Source organism: Uloborus diversus, chromosome 8 (assembly GCF_026930045.1).
Source record: "Uloborus diversus isolate 005 chromosome 8, Udiv.v.3.1, whole genome shotgun sequence".
NCBI lineage: Eukaryota > Metazoa > Arthropoda > Arachnida > Araneae > Uloboridae > Uloborus > Uloborus diversus.
Genome location: NC_072738.1, coordinates 102589976 through 102596946, shown reverse-complemented (window position 1 = coordinate 102596946; position 6971 = coordinate 102589976).

Here is a 6971-nt window from a genome sequence, read left to right as displayed (position 1 = left end):
CAACGTAAGAAGGCCCGCGGATAATCCGACCGCGATAATCGGGAGTTTACGGTATTTGCTTCTTACATGAACGAAATTTGAGAAATATAAGCGTTCATTAGGCAATTTCAATACAGGCAGAATACTTCACCGAACCACTTTTTTAGTGTTAAAAAAAGATCTATGTCATCGTAAGGGAGATATTTTTCGACATCAGAATTTGGATCATCGTTAAATTGAAGAATCTGTAAAACGATCGGATAGAAACAAATATAAAATCTATCTTTTATTTGAGTTACACAGTAGATTTTCAAAATTATTAAATTTTTATGCTAAATTAAAAGTTCAATTGGTACCAGATAAAGGGATCAGTAATCTGTGTAATTTCACAACTTACAGGCTCAATAGTCAACTCTCAATAACTCGAATATTCCTTTATCTCGAAGTTTTTATAGGGTCTCAAACTCATAAGAAGGCTGGGAGAACTTCCCACAACTCTAACTTCCAGTACTGTCATGGGCTGCCAGGTAGGTAAACGGCAGTATCTGCAGAAATGAGTTTTCGAGACATTTAAACAAACACGTTTTGGTTTCAATACTAATAGGAAAATGTTGTAATAGCTTTTATTATTATTACTAGAAAGTCGCCCGTCAAGATATGACGGGTGAAAATTGCTTCTCTTCTACATTTGAACGAAGCAATTGCCTGTTTCATGACATTTTGACAGTTGAAATTTTAACCCTAACTTCAGTGGATTAATCCTAAACTCCAGTAGATAGCATTCATAGTTGACCCCCCTTTTTCGTTTCTTCATTCCAATGAAATGACACAATCTTACCAGTAAAACAGTTAAGTTACCGGATCGAGTTCAGCCTTGTCACAACAAAGCCTTTCCCTGCGTATTAAACATTACCAAAACATATTATCATATTACCATGCCGTGGCGCGAGTTTCATTGTTGAAATACGCGGGTTACGCGATCATTAGCTACTATTTATATGAGGATTATTTTGTTTTTTCAACGGAAACCAAACAAGAAAACCTGTACAATAGATAAAGAAATGCAAAAACAAAAAAACTAAAAATGACAACTTTGAGGTTATTACAACCATTTATCTGCCTACGGCTGAGTAACTTGATACTTGAATGTTTTACCCGTTCCTTTGGGACTTCCGAGTTATCGATTAATTTTTTTCTGTTAAGTATACCTTCTGTGGCACGTAAAAATTGTTACACCATCTTCAAACATATTTGTTTGATCAGAGGGGCCCTTAGAGAAAAAATAGCCCATACGCAGTCCTTCGATGCATATTCATTTGTTGCAAGCAATATTCCGATTTCATATCTATGTGGGAATGAACTGTTTCTACTCTAGAGGCAATAACCTTGACAGATTAAGTGGGAGACGGAACAGCAATTACAAGGAATATATGTGGGTGTGGGTTTAATATCTGCACGGTATCAAAAAAAAAAAAATTTCCTAACTACGCTATTTAAAAAGCATCACGCATTCGTAAGAAATCAATAACTTTACTCCTTACAGAGAGAGTTCTGCACCATGTTTAACCAAACTGAACCATTATAAAGGAGGTTATGGGTGGAGTATCAGTAAAATTTTGGAAGGGTTATCAAGATATTGTATACATTCATTTATTTGCGACTAAACAAATAATTTACATGAAACTCATCGTTAGCAGAAGCACAACTCATATATACTTTATAAACTAACTAGCACAGGTTCCCAAAGCGGGTGCCGCCTGCCGCAAGGAGAGAGGAGAAGGGTTGCGGTATCAAATCTTTCTCAACTAAGTAAAAAAGTATTGGAACTCGATACTCATCAAAATCTCGCCCGGTTGAGATAATTAGTAGAAAACTAATAAAGGAGAGTGCTGCTGTACCTCTTAAGAAGCTTTTAAAAGGCCCTATTTCAATAAGCAAACAATGCATAAGAGTCAAGAACTCAGTTACAACATACTTTCCGCGGGGATGCGCCACTCTTCCTAAATACCGCAAAGACCCCCCCCCCCCCAAAAAAAAAATATCTCTTTAAAACACCCTCCCCCCCTAAAAATTTCAATGGCGCAGTCTGCGCCATGCCACCTCCCACCTATGGATGGGCATTCCTGCTTTTTGATTTTCCCGAAAAAAGTTATATTTTGAAATATTTTTATATTAAAATTTAGAAAAGGCAAGCAGTGACGCTATTTTTTATAATTCGAAGCCTCCGACTTAATATCATATTGTATCCGAGCTTCCAATACAAACATTGATTTTAGCAGCAAAAACCATTCACGCGGATTAGAAAATCACACTCTGAAGTGAAAAACAAAGACCAATCAAATAAAAGATTTTGTCACGAGTTAGCTTCATACTACTAATGGAAGTTGAAATTAGGGAGAAAAAGAATCGTATGCAGATAGAGAGAAAAAGAAGAAATAAACGAAGCCCAAATCTGGCCTGCTGATGTCCCCCACTTAGATAAACAGGGCAACTTCTCGAGGTCATAAGTTCCGGTAGGCAATGGTCAGATGACTGGCAAAGAGCAGGTTATCTTTTACTGTCGGTGATCAAAGAGGAGAAGCGGATTTCCATCTTGGTTTTTGTTTCAGACATCAGGTATCGATCGCTCTTGGGTTTCGCACCTTATTTATTCTTGGACAAATTGGTATTGAAGAAAAAATATTTTAAATTTAAACTGACATAAAATTAAGTTTGATTAAAGTCAGCTTTGAATAGACTGAACCGGATGTTGTGACGTTGGAACAAATAAAATTGCTCCATTGGGGCAATTAGTAACAGGAAACAAGTATCTGCTATTTTAATTAACTATAGGAGGCGCAGCACTTTTTGCCACAATGGCTGCTGAAAAGAGGTAAAGCAAAGACTCCCTCACTTACCACCTGCCCAATCTGACATCTGCCTTGGACGCGATGTTTTACCTCATTGGCTAATTTCTTAAACCCCGACAAGGTGGTATATCCAAGCTCGAGAACTACGAATAAGGCGAAAGAAAGCATTTAAAACGCTTTTAAAATGACGTTTTTCAAGGAAAGCCTGAAAAACCTGTATCATTTGAAAAATTTCAAAAGTCTAAAATTAGTAAACTCAACTTCAAAATCCTTCCAAATCACTGATCTGAACAACGCTGACGTCATCAACAATGAAATTCGTGCCATAGCATGATAATTTGATACGCAATATATATTTTCTGGCAATGTTTGACATGCAGGTAGATGCTTTATTTTGACAAGGCTAAATTGGATCCAGTAACATAACTGTTATAACTGGTACGACTGTAATTTTAAAAGAATTAAAAAAAAAACGAAAAAGTGGTCAACAAATAACGTTATCTACTGGAGTTTAGGGTTAATCCACTGGAGGTATGGTTTACGTTTCAACTATCAAAATATCACCGAAACAGGCAATGGCTTCGTTCAAAGGTAGAAGCAAATCTCCCCCATCATACCTTGACGGGGCGATTTCCTAGTTCACTAAAGAATTATTATTAATTTTTCACTTTTGGCAAAGATCAAAAATTTCGTCTTACCCACCAACGACAGAGCAAGCATAATAAAAGAGAATAAAAAATAGATAAAAAAAGGAGGGGAAGGAAAGGGCTAAAAACTAAAAAGAAAAAGATAAATTCAGAAGAATCTCGTTTATCCGGATTTGAATTAAAAAAAAAAACTTATGTTCTTAGATAATTTTAAATTATGTTAACACAAAATGTAACTATGAGTACGGCCAACATTTTTTAAAAATTAAATGTACAACTCCTGTATAGGTTGCACAGAAAATTACGGTCCAGGGGTGCCCACCTGGGGGGGGGGGTGTCATGGCGCAGACTGCGCCATTGAAATGTTTTGGGGGTTGGGTGTTTTGAGGGCTTTTTTTCACTTTGGGGGTAAGGGATACACAACATTTAGGGGGTGTACCCTTGCTCTTAGAGCGGGGCACTCCTGGGTAATCTAACAAACACCACTGCAGCTGAACTATAATGATAATGCATTAGAGTGATATTGCTTTGTTTAAACGACGCACGTGGTTTGAAATTAAAGACAGCTCACTAACTCTTTGTCAAGAAAATTATATGAAAAATTGTTTTGATACATTTTAAACAATTCTATGTAATTTTACACCGAAACATAGCTTCTTTTTTTTTCCACAATGAAGGATAAGTCTGCTCATTAAAGGATTTGCTTTGCTTGTTACCTATATTACTCGGATTATCCAGATTTCGGATCATCCGGATTGCTTTGGTCCCATTACTCAGGATAAATAAGGTTGAACTGCTGTATGTACAAATAGTATAATGGGGCGCGGGGAGGGAGGTCTTATTTCCTTATTTGTTTTCGAGAACTATGAAAAGTTTCCGAAATAAACCAAAAGAAGCATTTTTATATTCGTTGCATCAGTGAACTTTGAAGTCTAACTCTAGTAGTACAATTTTGGGGCTTTATAATTTCCAATGCAAGGGATGTTTTGTTCATGAACGAACGGATGTAAAAGAACGAAATCCTTAAAAAATGAACGGACCGTTCTTTTGAACGGTGAGCAGTTTGGAACCTTGTATTGTTGCACTTGTGATAAAATCGAGTTTTTTTTAAGCCCTTTTATTATACATGGCATGTTTGTCAAGGAAATTCTGAGGCCTGCTTTTGCTTATATCTCAGGAACTAGGCCATTTAGAGGACTTAGCGGTTTTTACTTAATGATTTGCTTAATCTTAAGGTACAAATTAAAGTTGAAAATTTAAAATGCTCCGTTTGCGGGGTCATTTTCATGGAATAATTGAAAACTAAAGGAATACTTAAAATGTACTTTATGATTCAGAAAAGTTATTTTGTCCTTTTGAGTGCATTATGAAAAGTGCTTAGTATTTTTTTTTTTTTTTTTTTAAAATTTTAAATCCTGTTATTTACAGATACAGCACTACATAACAGCAGCTTAATGTAGTGCCATTTCATTAATTAATATTTAAATATTGTGTTATGATACATTGAGAGCGAAAGAATTAATGGGGGGGGGAGCAGTGAGCAAGATCGCATGGTTGGTTAGGTACTGGGATATTGGAAGGGTCGTGGATTCGATACTGACTGGTCGAAGAGAAGATGTCTATGTGTACGGGGACTGTTCTGACACGATCACAAGGTTCTCCATCTCTAAACAATAACTTGGGTGTATTGGATTTTAGTAATTAGTTTTAGTTGGTTTAATCTTAAATTAAATTAATGCAATTAGTAGCTAATCTTTCTGATTTAGTATTTTTTCTCATATGAAGTTCACGCAACCTTGACCCCCCCCCCCCCCCCCCGAAAGTTCTAGCTAGCTGCTTACCGGAGGCAGAAAGTACTGCTGTGTAATTTAACCGTTCTTGGAAAAGAATAGAATTCGTGATGAGAGAGTAAAATCTTCCTATGATTTGGGAAGGAAAATAACTACACCGCTCTTCTGGCAGAAGTTGAGTGAAACTGTTCGAAAAAAAAAATGATTGATTACCTGACGTTCTTTTGAGACATTTGCCGAACGCAAAGAGAGACATACTGTAAATTATATGATCCCACAAAATCGGAAGGGGGCGGGGGAATGAAGTAACCAGACACAAATAATAAGTGCGTCTGAGACCCTTGCCGACCTCGAAGTTCAAGTTACAAAATTTCAGTTCTAGATAGCTCCATTGTCCATGCAACCCACAAAAGTGTCCTTGGAAGTGTGGGCGTCTCTCTCTACAACCTACCAGAACCACGCTTCCATATAATTAGGCTTGACAGATTTCTGAAATGTTCCACCGGGACACCCCCCCTCCCCCCCGTCACGAGTATTTAAAAAAGAATCAGGGATGATAGTGGACTTGAGTAAAATTTTTTGAAAACAATGAAACTTTCAGAAACTATGAGAACCCCCCCCCCCCCCCTTAAACAAATTAGACAAATGTAAACAAAAAATATTGAAAAGAAACATTTTTAAAGTCTGTTTTTAAAAGACAATTTTTCAGCCTTAGAATGTGCTGTCAGCCCAAAATTTTTTCGCAATTTCGAATCACAAACACTCCTGAAGGGAACACACACCCCTGGCTGGTTTTTATAGTGTTTTAGAGGGTAATTCATTCGCAATGCTACGAATAAGTACTAACTACGTGCCTAAACCAGGGATAATACAAGCAGATAAATTTAAACATTTTATTTCTTACATGTTAATTAGTTACTTTTAACGAGTAATAAAAACTTGAACAATATTTACATTTATTTTTTCATTAGCTAGAACTTTTGTTATAAGTCTTTTTTGATTTTAATGTTGCTGTAAAAATCCTCACAAACTGATTCGATATTAATTTTACACGACTATGTTTCAAATGAAAAAGTAATTATCTAAAATACCCCTTCACAGTTAATTATTTTTAGACTTTTTAGGTCATCTAATCAAATGTCTTTTTAAGGGACCTGAAGTTAACAGGCCGGGACACCGGGACTTTGCCTGAAAACCGGGACTGTTCCGGTCAAATCGGGACGTCTGGCAAGCCTACGAATACTTTTTTTTTAACCCACAGGGCGAAGCTAGAAAGAAGAGTTGTGATTTTTGCAGTCTATGTATGTTTGTGTTTACGTATGTTCCGCCGAAGTATCTAAACTATTCCTTTGATTTCGATGAATTAAGGAGTCAATTGATTCATTATTATGGCCTGGATAACACAGGCTACATTTTAATTGACAATAGGAGGAGTCGAGATTTTGCATATAAACAGTCTTTGTATTTACGTATGTCCACCGTAGCTCCTAACTATTCATGCAATTTCGATTAATAAGGTGTCAATCGATTCGTTATTATAACCCCAGTAACAAAGTATACATTTCAATCGATTTCAACAAAAGGAGTCGATTTTACTTTGTCAATCTCAATTTTAACCGATTTTTTTTAGCGCGAGTTTTAAATGAAGTTATTAATAAACCCGACGAAGGAAACAAAAGGCAAGAAACAAGTTTAGTGTTTGTTGA